Source organism: Rhineura floridana, chromosome 9, assembly GCF_030035675.1.
Source record: "Rhineura floridana isolate rRhiFlo1 chromosome 9, rRhiFlo1.hap2, whole genome shotgun sequence".
In the NCBI taxonomy this organism is placed as follows: domain Eukaryota; kingdom Metazoa; phylum Chordata; class Lepidosauria; order Squamata; family Rhineuridae; genus Rhineura; species Rhineura floridana.
Window position 1 is genome coordinate 65,270,241 of NC_084488.1, and position 20,040 is coordinate 65,290,280.

Here is a 20,040-nt window from a genome sequence, read left to right on the forward strand (position 1 = left end):
TTGCTCTCCACCTCCACCAAGTGGGCAGGTTACTAAACTCTCTCAAACTGAATCATACATAGTAACAAGGTATGTAATTATTTACTATTGATGCACGTACTATGATCCCTTAGTTATGCATATTTTCAGCAAGTCACTACTAAAATCTTCTCTGAATGTCCCAAGTGTTCCTGATGGCTATGGAGAAGAAGGCCTTTTCAATGGTGGTATCCTGCTTGTGCAACTCTCTCCTAAGGAAGTCTCACCTGGTACTGGCACTAACATCTTTTAGGTGTCATGAAGAGACCTTATTTTCCTAGGCATTCACTCTCTGAAGTACTTTTGCCCTGTGTCAATTGTTTTTACCACTGCTTTTTACTACGTCTTATTGGGTTTTTATTAGTTATTGTATACTACCCTGGAAATGTTGAATTGAAGGGCAATGTAGAAATGTTTTTCCTTCCTATTACATATTTTTCTAAGGCTGTCATCATCTGCAGACATATGGCGCTGCAAACTACAGCATTATGACAGCCTTCTTTGAGCTGCCAGGCCATCACAGCAGTGAAGGAAGGAGGCAGTAGTGGCTATCCCAGGCCAGCCACAGAGAAACAGTCATGATAGGCTGGGGCAGCTTTTCAGCAACCATCCTGTTCCCCTGCATCACCGCTTCCTGCCTCACTGACGCCAGTGTTTCAAGCTTAGCAGTGGAGGGCAAGGAGGAGGGAAGCAGAGGGTGGCAGGACAACAGGATGGTTGCTGAAGAGCTATCCTTCTCCTGTAGCTCAGCTGAGCCATCTGCCTCCATCTCCCTCCCTCACTTCTCTCTTCATGGAAGATCTAATCCTGCTTAGGGCTGGATTTGAGTGCACAAGAAAGATCCTTGCAGGGATCTTTCCCATGTACCTGAACCCAGTGCTAAGCAAAACTGCCCTCTCCCCGCTGCATCAACTGATGTGAAAGTAGGGCAATCCTTATTGGTCCGGTTCATGAGAAGAGGTCCCTGCAGGGATCACACATGCACCGGAACTCAGCTCTAAGCTGGGAGGCTTGGCCTGGTTGGCAAGGCCAAGAGGGCAGTGGGGCTTTGACAAGGGGATGGGCTAGGTGGGCTGGCTTCCTTTGCACCTCTGACATCAGGGAGAAGAGCAAAGGAAAAGCTGGAGGAGGATCACAAAGAATTGAAAGTATCAGTGTGGGACAGGCTTGCAATCCTTCCCATGTTTCCCCTTTCAACCTCTGATGGTGGTATTTTGACAGGTGGGCAGGACAACCCTAGTGTCAACCATGTGACAATTATGTCATGTGATTGACATGTGGGTTGCCTTGTCCACCTGTCAAAGTTGTTCCAGAGGGTGGGAGCCAAAAAGGTTCCCACCACTCATTTAATGCGTTAGTGTGTGGGAGGTGAGGTTTAGGGGGACTGGTGAGCGGTAGGGGGATTGATGGGGGCAAGGTTGGCAAGCAAGACAAGGACAGACCCCTAGTTAATGAATTATACAGCCACAGGAGTGGCTATATACTATAGCCAGCATGAATTTTTCACATTCCTCAATGTTAAATTGAAAATACTCCTCTGTGCTGTTCTGCTGTTTCCCATAAGCACATTTTTTTTAAAAAAAACCCCATAGTCCTGAACTCAGAAATGCTTGTTTAACAACCCTCTACGTTTTCATGGCAATACACAAAACAGTCACAGAGAATTGAGAGTTCAAAGTGTAAAACATGACAAAAATTCCAGACCCGATGGACTTTTTTCTGTCAGTGGTCTCGTAATTTGTTGAAATTAATTAAAAAACAGCCATGTTAAGAGAGTACCTGTAATCCTATTACTGACCTTGCCCCATACTCTGACGTTCATCTTCTGCAGTTTAAAAGTCTAAAAAATGCATGACTGTGTTTTAATTAAAAAATTTAACATTGAAGTCTATTATAATGTAGGGCATGCTCAGTAAGAATCAACTGTCAGTATTCTAAAACCCAGACTCACAGCTGTTTGGCTTGGCTAATGAGGTGGCTACACCCACGCCAGACATTGATTTCACTTTAGACAGTCCTGACTTCCCCTAAAAAATCCTGGGAAGTGTAGTTTGTGAAGGGTGCTGAGAGTTGCTAGGTGTCCCTGCTAAAATAAGATCAGCACAGCACATGTCTTATTTCTGCTATTTGGGATGACTGCAGGTGTTGCCACCACTCACCATATGCTCAGAGGCACTTGTTACCAAATTCTTCCAAGCTACACACCAAGTGGATTGGACTGTGAAAGACCAACCCAAATTGTGTTTACGTTTTGACAAATTTGTAGGGCATTACAGTATCTCAGAGAGGAGGGTCATGTCTCCTGCTGCCCTGGTGCATTCACTATAGCTACCCAATTTCCCTGCTTTTAAAAGTTTGGCAGAAGTATCTGTTGGCTATAGGTACATCCTGAAACCGTGCACACACACATGAGAAGTGGTGAAAGCAGGTATGAAATATATGACATTATCAAGTTAATGTTCTGCTATGTAATCAGTAGGAAACAGGTGGCATTTTGTTAAGTCCAGAAGTCAGAGCCTACATATACATTTTTGTTTCTGCATAAACTGGATTAGATTTCTATGCATTTTATTTTCAATCATTTACAAACTTTTCATTACTGGTGAGTGGATTTTTTAAAAAGCAACTGAAATGAGCAATCCATCAATAATAATAATAACAACAAAAACAAAAACAATAAATACCATTGCATAATGAATTACAAGTGTAAGGACAGAAAATAAGGCTAGATTGTAGTAGACTAGATTCAACAAATGAGTTCGTCCAAAATTGTTGAAAAAAATGAGTACAATTAAAAACCCACCTACTACACTTGGAAAATAATTAGAAAGCAGCAAAACTACTTTGCAAGTCCAAAATGACTGTCCTAATAATAGCCCAGGGAAGCCACTATGTTGTACAATGGAAGAAAAGCACAAGCCTAGCTACTGTGAAGGACCACGTCATCGTTCCCAAAGGCATCATAGCAATAACATGCAATGGTTGACCTTAAAATACAGAAGATAAAAATAAACACATCAGGTCTACTTTGGTATAATCACAGTCCCTGAGCAGCTGAATCTGAAACGCAGCAACAGCAATATCCTGTGGCCGACTCAAAAGTTGTAAAATGCCACCTTCTTTATGAGAACACCATCACATTACTAGAAAGGGTGAAGAAGCCCCTTGGACTTAGGCCAGCCTTTGCCAACCTGGTCCCTCCTGATGTTCAAGACTACAACTCCCATCAGCCCCAGCCAGCATAGTGCTGGATGGGGTTGATGGGAGTTGTAGCCCAAAACATCTGGAGGGCACCCAGTTGGTGAAGGCTGGCCTAGACTAGTGAAGGTTTGCCTTGTGAGCTAAAACCCCTATGAACCACTTACCCCTGTATAGTGTAATACACCAGCTTCTAAATGAGTTTTAAAACTCAAGACTTGGTCTAAGCCCCCTACCCTAAAATCAAGAGTCAATAGGAAGATTGCCTGTACTACTTTACAACAAAGACTGGATCAGCAGGCACACTGGCAGCAAAGAATTCTGCACCATTATCTTGCTATTCCTGACTTCATTTTCACACACAAGAAAAGAGTTAAGAAGGATGGGCAGGACAGGTTAGTAATCATGTTGTAAAAAGTGTAATAACTAGTTACTAGAAACAATAAATCTGAATATTCTGTGACCAGTATGTGGGACATTCCAATTCCATGTTACCTACATACTCTACAGAGACTCACCAGTGTGTTGTATATAACTATATACAAAGACTCATTACATAGCTAATATCAAATTTAGATGAGCCGGAAAGTGAGTCCAATGCATTATGGTTGGTGGGTTTCTGCCTCCCAAGCAGAGAGCATAATATACCTATCTAAAGGTGGGAAAGACATGGAGGAACATCCAAGTAAAGGAGCACAGCATAGCTGTACTTTCTGCCCAGTTGCACTCTGTTCTCAAAGAAATACCTCTCCTGTTGCTGATGTTATGTTCTAGCTTGGCTGGGACATGGAACACTATAGGAACTGACTAGATGATTGCGGCCTATTGCCGAAATAAAACACAAACACCATTCATTGGGTTAAATCATGGGCCACTTTATTAAACGGAATCAATTAGAATAATGAACCTGCAGAGGGGAAATCAAGTGCGGGAGCATTCTGATGATCCAGGCAAAGCCTGCTTGCAACCATAGGGCGACCAAACCTTGCCAGAGCCCGGGGCTGCCCTGTGCCAGACCCCAGCTCAAGCCACACCCTGAAGATGTGTAGGGGGTCCAACCCACATCACCACCCCCCGGAGCCGTGAAACTCCGAGCGGATGAGGCACGTTGACCCCAAAGGCGGCCCGTGTTCTGCCCCCCGGGCCGTATAGCCCTGAGCTGCAGGCCCCCGGACCGCCAATCGCCCCCAAAGGTGCCTAAAGGTGTCACCTAGCTGCCCTTTCCCTTTAAACCTTTTCCCGCACTTCTTTGCCACAAGTGACCGTTGACATATTGAAGCTAAAAACAGACCAATCAGCCTATTAACCCCCAAGGCACCCGTGCTAACCCTTGACCCATCCCCCCAACCACAGTGTGGAGTAGGCAAAAGAAACCTGACAGCAAAGCGAGGCAGGCAGGCCAAAAATTCCTAGTCGGCCCCGTAGCGACCAAATGAATCACACTGCAGCAGAGGGAGGGTCGGGCGGGCGCCGCCAAAATTCAAAGGAGGGCGGGAGGCTGGTGGAGTGGCCTTAAATGGCCTTCAGCCGCCCCGCCTCCTTTCTGCGTGTTACGCCAGCGCGCCGCGTACACACACACACACACCCCTAATGGCGGCCTGTGCTTCGGCAGCGGCCACAAGCTCGCCCCTTTGCCTGGCAGTACCAGGCACGGAACGAGATTGCGGCCTATTGCCGAAATAAAACACAAACACCATTCATTGGGTTAAATCATGGGCCACTTTATTAAACGGAATCAATTAGAATAATGAACCTGCAGAAGGGAAATCAAGTGCGGGAGCATTCTGATGATCCAGGCAAAGCCTGCTTGCAGCCATAGGGCGACCAAACCTTGCCTGAGCCCGGGGCTGCCCTGTGCCAGACCCCAGCTCAAGCCACACCCTGAAGATGTGTAGGGGGTCCAACCCGCATCACCGCCCCCCGGAGCCGTGAAACTCCGAGCGGATGAGGCACGTTGGCCCCAAAGGCGGCCCGTGTTCTGCCCCCTGGGCCGTATAGCCCTGAGCTGCAGGCCCCCGGACCGCCAATCGCCCCCAAAGGTGCCTAAAGGTGTCACCTAGCTGCCCTTTCCCTTTAAACCTTTTCCCGCACTTCTTTGCCACAAAAGGGGGACAAGCCTCTGCTTAGTCTCCCTTTACCCCACACCCGATAAGAATCTTATGCAGACCCCTCTGCAGGTCCATCAGGAGGATGGCATTGTTGCCTCCCGAACTGCATGTCCTCACATACCTGCCACTGAGGCCCTTGCCCTCCATGTCTGACCACAGCAGACGACCCAAGGCCACCGAGGCCTCAACTGCATGTCCTCACATGCCTGCCACTGAGGGCCTTGCCCTCCCTGTCTGACCACAGCAGACGACCAGAGGCTATTGTGGCCTCAACTGCATGTCCTCACCTGTCTTGCCCTTCAGTAACCAAGGTAATTCCCACCCAGGGGAATGACCCCTCCATGTCTGACCACAGCAGACGACCAGAGGCTATCGTGGCCTCAACTGCATGTCCTCACAGGCCTGCCACTGAGGGCCTTGCCCTCCATGTCTGACCACGGCAGACGACCAGAGGCTATCGTGGCCTCAACTGCATGTCCTCACATGCCTGCCCCTGAGGGCCTTGCCCTTGAGTAACCAAGGTCATTCCCACCCCGGGGAATGACCACCACTTGAGGGACCTTCCGCACTGAACCCTGCTGGAACAACATGGATAGGAGACCATCCCCAGCGCATACTCTGTCGACCCAGCCACCAAACTGTGGCCCACCATCAGAGGCCTGGCTGTGAACCAATGTGCGTTTGCAGCCCCACGGCCAGCCTAGAAGATCATGCCATGGCTGCAGAGTAGGCTGTGAAACTGCTCCATCCCCGTCCAGCAACCTGCCAAAACAGAAACAATCGTGAACAATTGGGTCCTGGACCTTCAGACTCATCCCAGGGGTGAATGTACTCCAGGTAGGCAATTCACCTGCCGGGTATGCAGCCCTAATTCCATAGGAGCATGTCCCCCCAAAACCCCCATGCGTCTGCTCCTAGGCTCTGTGACGTTAGGCCGAAACTTTATGAGGGAAGATCCCTCCCCCTGATTATCAGGCAATCGGGCCTGTAGCTACAGGCCAAAAACAAAAACAAAAACACCATGACGCCCTCACGGGACAAGTGTCCAGTCCTGGGGCAGGATAAAATAATGGTGTGCCTCTTGCGCCCCTGGTCTGCCTGGAAACAAACCTTGGACAGCCGGATGGTGTGAGGGCCGCTGCCTGCAACAGCTGGTCACAGGGCACCTCCCTGACCAACAATCCCTGGCGGGTCAGGTGAACATGGACACTTTGTATAGCCCCTGCCGGCCTGTAACTCCCAGAAATCCTCTCCTGCTCTCTGATAGCTGGTGAGCATGCTGGGGCAAAGATAGGCATATGGCCATCTCTGACTCCCCTCCCCCATCTCCCAGTGTGTGGTATGGGACTAGCAGTTCTCACCCCCCCAGAGTCGGTCCCTCCTCTAACTGAAACACCATGGGCACACTGCAGGAAAAGGGGGGGGCACACCACAGGTTGGTATGTAAGGCAGCCAAAACAAAACAAAGACAAACCCTGAAGCTGCGGTAAGGAACCTGCACCCAAAGTCCACCCTACCGATCAACCGTAAATCATGAAAATAGTGCCCTACTACTTCAGAGCCCCCTCGTCTCCTGACTGTCCCTTCCAAGAAGGAGCTGAAGTGCTCCATACAAGAATACAGCAGCCCATAGGTAATGCTCTGCTGCATAGTCGACCAAAAAGGCAAAAACTCGAGAGCCGGCAATGCAGGCACATTATCTGCCACACTTGCCCATAACGCACCTCTGCCACAGGCACGCACCACATTGAATGCAGTGTAGTGCACTGTGCATAGACTATCTGGTATGAAACCACTACTGATTTACCCCACTTGTAGGGATGATGGGAAGGGGCCAATAACCCTGCCCAAGTGTATGTACCTAAGGCTGATTTAAAATTGCCGGCCATAAGGGCAAGCCGGGGGCCACAGTATAGGATCCAGAAAACCACCTAATAAAGAAAAACCGCATCATAAAATGAGTCTCCCCAGAAACCGGGCAGTCTGCCAGCTGGGAAGGGGCACTTTCCTTGAGCAGCCTCTGCTATACTTCTGGCGTGTTTAATTGCGGGTTCATATCCAGCAGTTGTTAGATGGAGTTGAGCAATGTCATCTTCTAATGTCTGCAGATCAACTGACTCTTAAAAGCACAGGACTAGTGGCCTGTAAAACAAGGGTGGCCACCTTATCTAGTCAGTTTGCAAACTAGCTAAAGAGAAGATGCAAGCAAACGTGCAGCCTGTACATGATTACTGCAAAGAATTCCCTTATGTTTAGATAATTTACTCAGAGAAATATGACGTGGACCAATTCTATGCACATTTACTTATGAGAAAATCCCACCGAGTGTATTGTTACTTCTTCCCATGGAAGGGCATCCATGATTGCGCCCATACAGCAGAATCCCAATTATGTTTACTCAGAATATCGCAGGGTTTTGAAGAACGTATTTGGGGAGGAGAAGCTTGACAGTGAAAAGAGGGGATGAGCTCCCTGTGCATTTGCGGAAGTGAGGTAGTTTTGGAGGTGAAGTTGCAGCACTAATTGGGATCCCTACTGGCTCCTGCAGCCTCCTTTCTGCCTGTGGCTGCCACCTGCCCTCCTCAAAAAGCCTCTGCTCTTTGTCATTACATTGCATAGCTCCAATCCAAATGGCCTCCAACTGATGGCCACATGTTTCTCCCTAAATGCTCTGGGATGAAACATCACCCACAGCGTTCACTGCTTGAGGCTGCCATTTTAATGGTGCATGCCATAGAGGCCACCATTATATGATATCTCAGAATATTGCTACGTTATGACAGAGCATCTCCAAACTTTCCTGGTTTGCAAAGACAGTGTGGGAATGGCCTTTTCAGTACATCCCTTAATAAAAGCATCCCCACAGATGGCTGTCCAGCTGCCAGATAGCCCAGCACCTCTCTAGGTACTTGGTAAATGAATAGAAACAGTTGGTTTAAACTAAAAATACACTTCAGTATCAAGAAGAGGAGTCTACTCCTATTTCACCTTCTGTAGTGGGCAAGGGACCCCCAATAGAAGTGTCTCCTGCATTGGCTATGTTCCACTTCTCCGCAGCTGGGGGTGGGCATCTACCCTCCGCCCTGGGGGCCCTGCCCTCCCCTTTCGGCCCACTTTGCACCTTTTGGGTGGCATCCTGAGATTGAGCGTGTAGCCAGGTCTATTCCCTTCCGCTAAAGCCCCCCCCCCGGCCTATGCCCTGTTGCAGAAGCCAGGGGAGTGCCTCATCCAGAAAGGAGAGGTGGTAAGCGTGAGGGAGCACTAGAGGGGCCCTGGCACCTTCACAGCCTGGCTGGACTGTGCCCTCTTCTCACCCTGCACCCCCCAGTCACCAACCAATTGGCTCCCCCGTACAGCCCCAGACAATCCAGGCCTCCTGGGCCACCAAGTGACCTAATGGGGTGTGTGACGGGGCTTATCTGGGTGTACCTAATGGGGGGTGTGACGGGGCTTATCTGGGTGCACCTAATGGGGGGTGTGACGGGGCTTATCTGGGTGCACCTAATGGGGGGTGTGACGGGGCTTATCTGGGTGCAGGATAATAAAGGTGGGAATGCTTATCGAAAACAATGCGTTTAAACATAGAGGAGAGTGTCATATACAGCTGTGTTGCAATTGCGCATTTGCTCTGTTGTGGTCTAGCTCCTACTTTTAAAAAGCATATTCCAAAATCTGTGCTCAGCCTCTGTTTGAGACCAAAGGTTATGACAGCCAGGAAAATGTCTTGCACAGAGGAGACAGATAACGTTACTGTTCTCCTTTATCATGAATGGGGGTGGGCGTCTACCCTCCGCCCTGGGGGCCCTTCCCTTTCGGCCCTCCTTGCCCTTTTTGGGTGGCATCCTGAGCTGGAGCTTAGCCAGGTCAATCCCTTTCAACTAAAGACCCCCCCACGGCCTATGCTCCATTGCCAAAGCAAGAGGGAAGGAGTGCCTCCCCAGAAATAAGGAGTGGTCAGCTTGGGGGTCCCTAAAGGGGGACCAGCACCCTCACAGCCCAGCCAGACAGTGCCCTCTCCTAACCCCGCACACCCCGGCCACCTACAGATAGGCCCCCTTATCCAGCCCCAGCGATCCAGGCCGCCTGGGCCAACAAGTGCCTACTTGGGGGGGTGATGGGGCTGGAACCCAATTCCTTTACTATGGGGTGAGTAAGGGGCAATAACCTTCCCACCCTCCCACAGGGATCCCCCTGGAGCGATCCTACAAAGAAAGCAGCCACAGGGCCGCGTTGCCTGAGTAGTGCCGCTGCCGCTAGGCCTTGCCGCCGCTGTGGTCAGTCGCTGCTGCTGTCGTCTGCGCCGCGCCACAGGCTCTGCTGATGCCTCCTACCGCTGCTGGAGGGACTCCCATGGCCGAGGGCTCCCTGCTGCCAAACTGCTGAGCCAGGGGCCTCGCCGCCGCACCGCACTGCCCCGAGAACGAGCCCTAGGAAGCCACATGCACTGGCGAGCGAGCCGCCGCCGCCACCTCCAGGGCCTGGCCGCGTAGGCTTCGATGCCGCCGCCAAGCTCCGCTATGCCCAGCCTCGCTGCCGCTGCCTCCCTGTCTCCCGAGGGGGCGCGATCGCCGCCGAGCACCTGGCCTGGCCTCAGAAAAGCCTCCGGAGGCCCACGTGCGAAGGCAAAGGAGCCGCGCCGCGCCGCTGAAGCCGAAGCTCTGTCGCCGCCAAAATTCAAAGGAGGGCGGGAGGCTGGTGGAGTGGCCTTAAATGGCCTTCAGCCGCCCCGCCTCCTTTCTGCGTGTTACGCCGGCGCGCCGCGTACACACACACACACACACCCCTGATGGCGGCCTGTGCTTCGGCAGCGGCCGCAAGCTCGCCCCTTTGCCTGGCAGTACCAGGCACGGAACGGGAATGCTGCTGCAGCCAGATTCAATCCACACTAGTGAAGGAAACACAGCATAATATACACATTCCACGTCATCATAAAAGCCTCTTTGGAACTTAGGGCCCTCAGGTTCATACCTCTCCCCACTCACCTTTCAGAACTTAGTGAAAATGTTTCTTTTCCAGTAACATTTTGAACAGTGAAGCAGATTGCTCCTTTGACTCTGCCTAATTTGATACCGCTGCTGCTAGGTGCTGTATGATTTTTAATTGATGTTGATATTGTATTTTACTGAATTTATTATTGCTTAATTGGTTTGTTTTTATTGATTTGCTTTTACTGTTATTGTTTTGATAGCTGCCCACAGAGTCATATCCCAGGAGATGCAATATAAATATGAAAAATAAAAAGCTGGTCTGCAGAAAAACAAGAGACTTGTTTTCACATAAAATTGCTTGCAAGGATATGTTTGAGGTTGCTATACACATAGCTCGAGCAGTTCAGAACTTTAAGATGCTCATCCTGTGTATATCAAGTATCTCTAGAATTTAAAATTCAATTATTCAGTGAATCATTACTACTGTATTTCATTAGAGACTAATGTAATTTAAATTTCTCTCATAAATTTCAGGTTTTATTAAAACAGAGCAAAATGAAATAATTTAAACATCAAATTTGTGTCCCAAAACCTGTTTTGTGGTATCAAGTCTTCCCAGAGCAGGGGTGGCGAATCCCATGTAGACGTGCATAGGATTGCAGCCAAAGAGTGTTATGGAAATGATAGAGGCTTTACTTTCACAGGGCCCATAGCTCTGTGATAGAACACGCATGCTCCATGGAGAAGGTTCAGTCATGGCATTCTGAGGGGAAAGCACCTTGGGTAGCAGAACAAGAAGGTTATATGCCTGAGATCATGAAGGCCCACTGAGAGCTGGAGTAGACAGAACTAGATTAAATTAATCAGTTTTCTGACTCAGTAGAAGGCAGTTTCTTATGCTGGTAACCATTTAAGCTCCAGTCTTCAAAGAGTAATGTTTCCTTTTTTTCCCCTATAGTTTTCCTGATTTCTTCTTACAATTTCTTGTTATTCATCAAATTATTTCTAACTTTCTTATAAATTGACAGCCAATGTGTTATAGCAGTCAGAACATTGAATACACACCAGGAAGGCCACTCAGACAGAAAACTAACCAGGTGATGTTGGGCCAGCTATTGTATCTCAGGCAAATCTACCACAGAGTGTTTTTTTAAGGATTAAGGAGGGGACCATGCATGGCACCCTGAGATCTTTGTAGCAAGGAAGGATGAGTGAATGGATTCAATAAATAAAATGGCTGTGTCATGTTTACATAACATGCAAGTGACCTTTTGGGAGTATTTGATCATCTGTCTACAGAACTAAAATCTATATTGAGAGAATATTTTAAATTGTTATTAATAAACCAACAGAGTTATTTTTTAAAAAAAAAAACTATCTTCAAATTACTTATCTCTCTCTCTCTCTAACAAGACTTAAAAATAGCAACAGGACACAGATTCTGCTCACTGGTGCACACCTTTCCAGTTCTAATACAGTATTCCCATGGCTGTCAGAGAGAATTCTCACAGGGAAGTCAGGAGTTCAGGAATTGTGTTCCAGCTTTTCTTTATAATACTTCCTTAGCATTATTTCTGTTTCCTACCCTTGATTTCGACTCTATGCCAAAATCCACATATTATACCAGATTCCCCAATATGATGCCTTCTAGATGCTTCGGACTACAACTCCAGTCAGTAGTTCAAAACACCTGGAGGGCAGCAGGTTGGAGAAAGCTGGGTTATACTATTCTAAGCAATGCAGAATCTGCATTTATTAGTAGAATGTTGTAGCTATATGTATTGTATTAAATGTTAAACCAGTGTTCCACAACCTTGTGCCCTCCAGTTGTTTTGGACTACAACTTTCATCATGGTAGCTGGGACTTATGAAAGTTGAAGTCTAAAACATCTGGAAGGCACCAGATTGGGGAAAGTTGTGCTAAGCATATGGGGAATAACATGTGCATGAATTTCATCTTGTACCATTAGCCCAGAAGATGACAATTTCAGTGATTTGCCTGGACAGGTTAGGATCCAGTGTTCACAGTCATGCTAAATGGGTGTATGTACAGAAATGCTACTAAAGTGTAAAGTGCCTCATAATTATTAGAATAATAAATTACCAGCAAGATGTCCAGCTATGAAACTATATTAAAAAAAACCCAAGGTTAAAACATAATGCATGCTCTTTCATCATTCGTAATTTAGAATTTGGTAACTCAGCCTTTTCTAAAAATAGCCCTCTTAGTCCAATGGCAGCATCTTCCTCTGTATCCTGATCTTGTCCCACATTTAACAATTCATGACATGAACATTCCCAACAGTATGTGCAGGACTGCTGTCTGAAATATAAACACCTGTCAATGACAGGAGCAAACACAGTAGGGTCATCTAGTATTCTCCACTACTGCCTAAAGGTAAAGGTAAAGGTGTCCCCGCACTTATAGTGCGAGTCATTTCCGACTCTTAAGGTGACGTCTTGCGACGTTTACTAGGCAGACCGTATATATGGGGTGGGATTGCCAGTTCCGTCCCCAGCCTTTCTTTACCTCCCAGCATATGCCAGGTACTCATTTTACCAACCACGGATGGATGGAAGGCAGAGTGGACCTCGACCCCTTTTACCGGAGATTCGACTTCCTCCTTCTGTTGGAATCGAACGCCGGCCGTGAGCAGAGCTTCGGCTGTGTTACCGCTGCTTACCACTCTGCACCACGGAGGGTCCTCCACTGCTGCCTAAACATAAGAATATTAAAAAGAGTGTCTGTCCTGTCAAGTCACAGACATGAACAGAACAAATCTGCTTAACTCTGGCAATTTATGAAGAAATAATGATTTTTAACATTTACACAAACAATCCTATTCCACAACCTTTCCAACTATAATATATTAAGGCACTGAGATGAGTAAACACAGATTTCAGAGAATAGCTGCATTCTTCTTTTACCTACAAAGATGGCAGGAGACAAAACGCTGCATAGCTGTGCAGGGGTGTAGTTGTCCAGGGGCTCAGTGGGCTTAGTTCCATTACCTTTTTAGGAGCAGGGCCCTATATCTCCAGCATGCTATGATCCAATCAGCATAAAAAGGGAATGTGTTAGCCACTGAGAAGAGTCTTCTAACATGCTTCCTTATCCTTTCCTGCTGATTGGAACCAATCAAAGTGAAAGGCAGTGAGTCAGTCACTGAGAAGACTCTTCTCAGCTTACACTTTCCTCTTTCATGCTTACTGGCTCCTAGGTGTGTCTGTTGTTGTCGGAAAAGGCATCAATAAGGATCTCAATCTCAACCCTGCAGCAAAAAATGGGGGAGGGGGAGAGGGAGTGTGGCTGTGACTAACATGAAGGAACTTGTCAGCTCTGCACCGAGACAGCAGTGCAGGTGGGGGCTGGAAATTCCTGGGTATTTACCAGGGCGGGAAAGTCCTTAGCCGGCAGCTTGGTCGTAAATCTGCCAGGCTAACAAGGATGAAGCGTGATAAGGGCAAAGCCCTTTCCAAGCTTACGTGCCAAGCCAGAAGTCCAGAAGCGAGGTCAGTAGAGGTCCGGGTTCAATTGCCAAGGTGTCAGTCCAAGATAAGGTTCAGGGAAACTGGAAACACACGAAGCCACGCCTGACGTTGTAGTCAGCAACAAGCTGAAGCCAAGGTTTGTCTTTTAAGGAGCAGGTATGTCAGCAGGTGTGAGCCATCAGCATTTTGGCCTTAAGTGGACAGGCCTGCCCCTCTTCTGCCTGACCTTCTGTTGTCTACGTTCTGCAGGTGAGGGGGGAGTATCCTGTTCACTGTCTGTGTCTGGGGTGCTCTGCAGCTGAGGGGGAGAAGGAGCTGGGTTCTCAGGAGTTTCCTCCGTTTCTCCTTCTGGGTCTGCTGCTTCTGGGTCTGCTGCTGTTACTCCAGAGTCATCCTTGTCAGATGAGTCCTCCGACAGGGCCATGACAGAACCTTTCACTTCTCAGTACGCTAGTGCAGTTGTGTACAGAGAGTCTAAGAATAGCCAACCCAGAATAAGGCGCTATGCCATTGCTCATCTGAACAATCCACTTGCTTTTTCTTTTGTTAACTGGTAACAGGGGAAATCCACATTTCACAGATGCACAGATTTCATTTTGCAGAAAATCAAACATTAGAACTGAATTCTCTTAGTTAAAATAGTCAGTTGCTAGAAAGCTATTAAGGTCATTGTCTAAACATTTTTCTACTGCTACACCCGCTATAGTCATCACATTATCTGCTTTATTATCTCCTTTATTCATCAAGTCGAGATTATAAAACTTAAAGAGCCATCATCTTATTATCAGTATGAGCAAAGGGTACAATCCAACCAAAGTTAAACACGTCTACAGCCCCTGATTTCAGGGATTTATAGGGAGAGATCTAAGCATATGGTTTGACTGAAATTGATGGAATGTCAAAACACTTAACTTTGGTTGGAACATGTCCATATTTTATAACATATTTCTCAACTGACAGCTTCTACAAATCACCGTAGTGGCAGGTTACATACCTATAACAGATTGTCTTTGAGTGAGCATACGTGCAAGAACACATATGGTTCTGTACCTGCACAGTGCAATCTCTGGGAACCTTCAAGAGCCCTAGGCTATGAGCTGGTGCTCCTGCCCTTACCTTGAAAAGATTTTGCTCTCTGTACATGTCTCAAGTGATGGGACAAATGAATTCTTTTTTAACTGCAGCAAAATGTCTCCCTTTTAAGTATTTTAACAGGGAAAGTGACAGGATTGTGGCATTGCATAGCTGAGGCTCATATGTTGTATCAATTATCAATAAGCAATTTATCTACTGTGAAGTTTCTGTGGACTACCACATGTAAGACTGGTAAACGCTTACAAGAGGAAGGTGCTGGCATTCTCAGGAAAAGAGACCACTGAGAAAAGCCCTGCTGAAGGCTGCAACCTAATCTGGCTTAGACAGAGACCATAATGATTCATACAAATAGAGAGTACAGGCCATGTTGCAAAGTAGAAGAAAAGAAGTCAATAGCATTTTCTTGTAGAAAGTTCATTTGCAATGGGAAGAATTCCCAAAGTTCTCCTGAGTGGCTAATATTTTATAAATCTAGGATGGGATGGAGACTCTATAATTTTTCTGGATGGTAGTAAGAATAGAATTTGAGGTGATATTCTGATGAAGGGACCCTCTTATTGTAGGAGAGCAGTGAATGGGAAATATTTGAAATGGGAAATATGTGAAAATGTTTATATGTGAAAATAAGGCTGATCAATGTTCCATTTTTCAATGCATCACCCTCTCCTCCCCGTTGGCTCACCCTCCTTATGGTGGGGGAGTAGTGCCAAGTGGCAGGGAAAAGTAGCCACCAAACCAAATCCAGCAGGGGGGGTGACAAAAGACAATCACCCCCACAGACACTGCCACCAGGAGTGAAAGAAAAGGAGTCGCTGCCGCAAGCTCCGGAGAGAGAGCTGCCGCTGTCGCGAGCATGAGCTCCAACGGCCGCAGTAGTGAGCTGCGGAGGGAGGAGCCGCCGGCAAGCGCCCAGTGGGGGGAGATCAAAAGCAGCGCAGCGTAAAGCGGGCATGAGATGGAGCCACTGCTGCGAGCTTCCGACTCACCGCTTCAACCAGCTAAGGATGAGGGGCACCGCCGCTAAAGCAAAGGCAGCCGTAGCAGCCTCCTCCGACCCCAAAAATGAGGGCAGGCAGGGAAACAGCCTCCGCTATTCCCAGAGGCGGCAGTAGCAGCCTCCGCTGTTCCCAAAAAGGAGGACAGGCAGGGAAACAGCCAGGTAGAAGGAAAAAAAGGGGGGGACATCAACTGAAAAGAACCACCCCCAAAACAACCCAACCAAAAACCAGAAAACACTAAAGGTGAAAGAGGAGGGGAAGACAAAGAAGCTGGGTACTGTACACTGTAAAATGGCATCCGATGCTCTTCTTGGACTCAGAGCTTGGAAACGTTCCTTGTTTCAACTACAACTCCCATCAGCCCAACTGTAGGAGGAATGTTTCCAAGCTCTGACGATGTGCTCAGAGTGTTGGGCGCCATCAATTGCGTCATAACACAAAATCGGAAAATCGCCGCAAAAATGGAACAAGCGCTGCACATATGGGACAGGGACATAATTCAAAACCACCACATTAGCGAAGTGCTGTAAAGCAGGGCCCTACTGTATCAGGTGGGTAGCTAGCTCCACCTAGCGGTTGAAGGCAGAAGAGCACTACTGAATTTTGCAGGCACCTCCTGCTCTGGGCAGCTCCTTGCGTCAGTTCTCAATGACAAGCCAATAAATGAGGAAGGAATGGCAGGAATCTGACCAATAAGACAAAAGACAACAGCATTCATACACTCTCTGCAAGAGGCCTGTTTTATGATAAATTTAGTGGCAGCCCAGCCCTCCTAAGGAGTGGACCTGATATCATCTTTTGACATGCACAGAGAAGACCGTTTCATGTTAAAACCAAATGTCTCTTCTCCTGTACATGTAAAAGATGATATCAGGTGGGACATACCAAAGCTGACCCATGTAGGGTGGCAACATCACTGAGCTGAACATACTAGTGGTCTGAGAAAACGTGCTGTAGCACTCTCCTCCCAAAGGCCCCTCAGCAGATGCGTACGTGTCTATCTTGTAATGTATGATAGATATATCAGGAGTGGCCCATGTAGCCGCTCTACAAATATCTAGCAGAGAGGCATTGTGTGAGAATGCTGCTGACGTGTCTGCCACTCTTGTGGAGTGAGCCACTATTCTGGCTGGGAGGGCAATTCACAAAGAAGCATATGCCAAGGTAATACATGCTTTAATCCACCTAGCTAGTGTAGAAGTGGAAGCCTTATTCCCTAGTGACGGTGGGTGAAAGGATACAAGCAAACTATCCATCTTGCATATTGACTTTGTTTTAGAAATATACACTTTAAGGGCTCTCCTCACATCAAGTGAGTGCCATGCTTTCTCTGTGGGATGAACGGGATTAAGACAGAAGGCGGGAAGCACCAGCTCTTGTTGAGAGTGGAAAGCAGACAACTTTGGGACGAAAAGAAGGGACCATGCAGAGAACTACACTAGCCTTATGGAACACACAGAAATATCTATCCATAGAGAGGGCATTCAGCTCAGACACTCTACGAGCTGAAGCAATAGCCATGAAAGACAAGACCTTAAAGGATAGCAGATGAAGAGATATTTGACTTAAAGGTTCAAATGGAGGCTTCTGTAGGGCTGTTAACACTTTGGGCAGGTCCCAAGTCGGCTAGCAATGAACTGTAGGTGGCGCTGATATAGTTGCCCCTCATAGAAAATGCTTGAGGAAAGGATGAGATCCCAGGGGATTGTCTGGAGATTTGGAGAGGATCACTAATAACGCTGAAGCCTGGCGCCTCAGGGTGTTGCATCTGAGACCCAATGATAAGCAGTCTTGTAGGAAGGATAGTATTTCATTGATACCTGCTTTCCTTCGAAGTATCTCTTTTTTCTGCAACCAGGCTGAGAAGGTTTTCCATGTACCCCCATATATTCTAATAGTGGAAGGATGTCTAGAGGCCATCATTGTTTCCAGCACTTGAGGTGGGATGCCTTTCTTTAACAGCCATCGCCTCTCAAACTCTAGACATGAAGCGCCAACCACCCCGGGTCCGGGTGGAGAAGCTGCCCTGCGAGAAGGTCTTTCCTTAGGGGGATTTGTCACAGGGGGTCAACTGATAGGTCAAGGAGTTCCAGAAACCAATGTCTCCTTGGCCACTAGGGGGCTACTAGTAGAACTGTCACCCTTTCGGCTCAGATCTTTTGGAGTACCCTGGGAATAATCAGAACTGGCGGGAAGGCATATAATCGTCCTGGGGGCCATTGGGATGTCAGAGCATCTATTCCCTCCGTCTCTGGTGTTGCATACCTGGAGAAGAATCTCTTTATCTGGCGGTTGCAATGGGTGGCAAATAGGTCCACTTTGACTCTGCCGAAGCATGTTACAATCTCCTGAAAGGCCACTGGATGAAGCTTCCATTCTCCCTGATGCAGTTTCACCCAACTCAACCAGTCCACTTGATCATTGTCCTCTCCCCTGAGGTATTCTGCCAGGATTGAGTCCACATTCATCTCCACCCATTGGAAAAGGAGGGAAGCTTCCTTCTGGAAGTAGGGGGAGCATGTGCCTCCTTGACAGTTCAAATAAGATTTGACTGACACGTTGTCCGTTCTGACCAGCACCGCCCCCAATCGTCTGAACTCCATGAAGTGCATCAGGACAAGATGAATTGCCCAGAAGATTGATTGGCAGTGTGGATTCCTGCAGTGTCCATGTCCCTTGTATTATTTGGCTATTGCAGATGGCTCCCCAGCTGGTTAGGCTGGCATCTGACGTGACCAGGGTCCGAGGGGGATCCTGGAACGGCACTCCTTTCAGCAGATTGGGCTCATGAGCCCACCATAGCAGAGACTGACAGACCACTGGTGACAGTGCCACTCTGTGGTGGCGCCTGGGTGCTATGTCTCTTTGGAAGGGCAGTAGCACTCAGTGAAGGGTGCAAGGGTGGTGATGCACCCAAAGAGTAGTTTGGAAGGTTGACACCATCAGTCCCGAAACCTCCACCAGTTGCATAAGGTCTGCTGAACTACAAGACATAACATTTGACACTGCTGTGCGTATCTTGTTTACTCTTTCTTGGGCCAACCTTAGGATTCCCCGCTGCGAGTCTATTGTGGCTCCCAGAGGTATTATACAGCAAGATGGAAATAACTGGCTCTTGGCTTGGTTGATGAGAAAGCCATGGTCCTTCAGGCAGGCCAAGGTAACATGCAGATCTTTCCAGGCCTTGTGTAGTGATGGGGAGCAAATCAGGAAGTCGTTCAACTAGGGGAAGACATGGGCTCCTGAGGTATGCCACCAGGGCAACCAGGACCTTTGTGAATACCCTGGGGGCAGACAAAAGGCTGAAGAGCATAGATCTGTATTGGAAGTGGTCCTCCCCCACCGCAAACCTTAGGTAGCGCCTGTGGGGTGGGAAGATATGTATGTGGAGGTACGCCTCCTTCAGGTCGATTGAAGAGAGAAAATCTCCCTTTCTCAAGGCTTCCTTGATTGATATCAAAGTGTCCATGCAAAACTTGTGGTGCTTTATGTATTCATTCAAGTTTTTTAGGCCGAGTACCACCCTGAACAAGCCATCTTTCCTCACAACGGTGAAGAAAAACGAGTCATTTCCTGAAAAACTCTCCCCTGTTGGGTCAGGTTCTATAGCCACAATTTGTAGTAGATGGGAAATCGCCTGTAAGACTCTGTCCCTTTTGTCTGGAGATGCCGGCAGGGGGGATGGGATGAATCTCGCTGGAGAAGAGGCAGTGAACTCCAACCTTAAGCCATACCAGAGGGTGTGCAGTACACATTGGTCTGATGATGTGTCCCGCCACCGGTGAGCAAAGCATTGGAGGTAGCCTCCCACTAGAGGGATGCTGGCATCAGAACTGATGCTTATTTCCTCATGACTGGGACCCAAATCCTGATCGGTTGAGGAAGTGTTATTGTTGTCCCTTAAACTGGTTGTGTTGTCTGTTCCAGAAGGGACAGATGGCCTGGGCATCCTTTGCCCTTTCCGACGTCCTGGAGCCTCGAAAGGACTGTGACGACAGATATGAGTGGAGTGATCTCTGAAAGGATCTTCTGTCATCTCTTTTCCTGGAGGAAGGCATTGAATTTCTCTTTTCCTTAGATTCCAAGACACTCACTAAGGCATTATCACCAAACAACTTGCCTCCCACATATGGCTCTGAGGTGAGAATTGAGCGGGCTGTGGTGCTGGCCTCCCAATGGTGCAGCCATAGGGTTCTTCAAGTG

The 20,040-nt window shown here is 47.9% G+C and overlaps 1 protein-coding gene across 3 annotated transcripts in view; it reads right to left on the reverse strand.

The window, feature by feature from the left end:
- Window positions 1-20,040, reverse strand: part of ARHGAP10 (Rho GTPase activating protein 10) — a 199,236-nt gene that overhangs the window by 51,604 nt on the left and 127,592 nt on the right. The window lies entirely within an intron of this gene.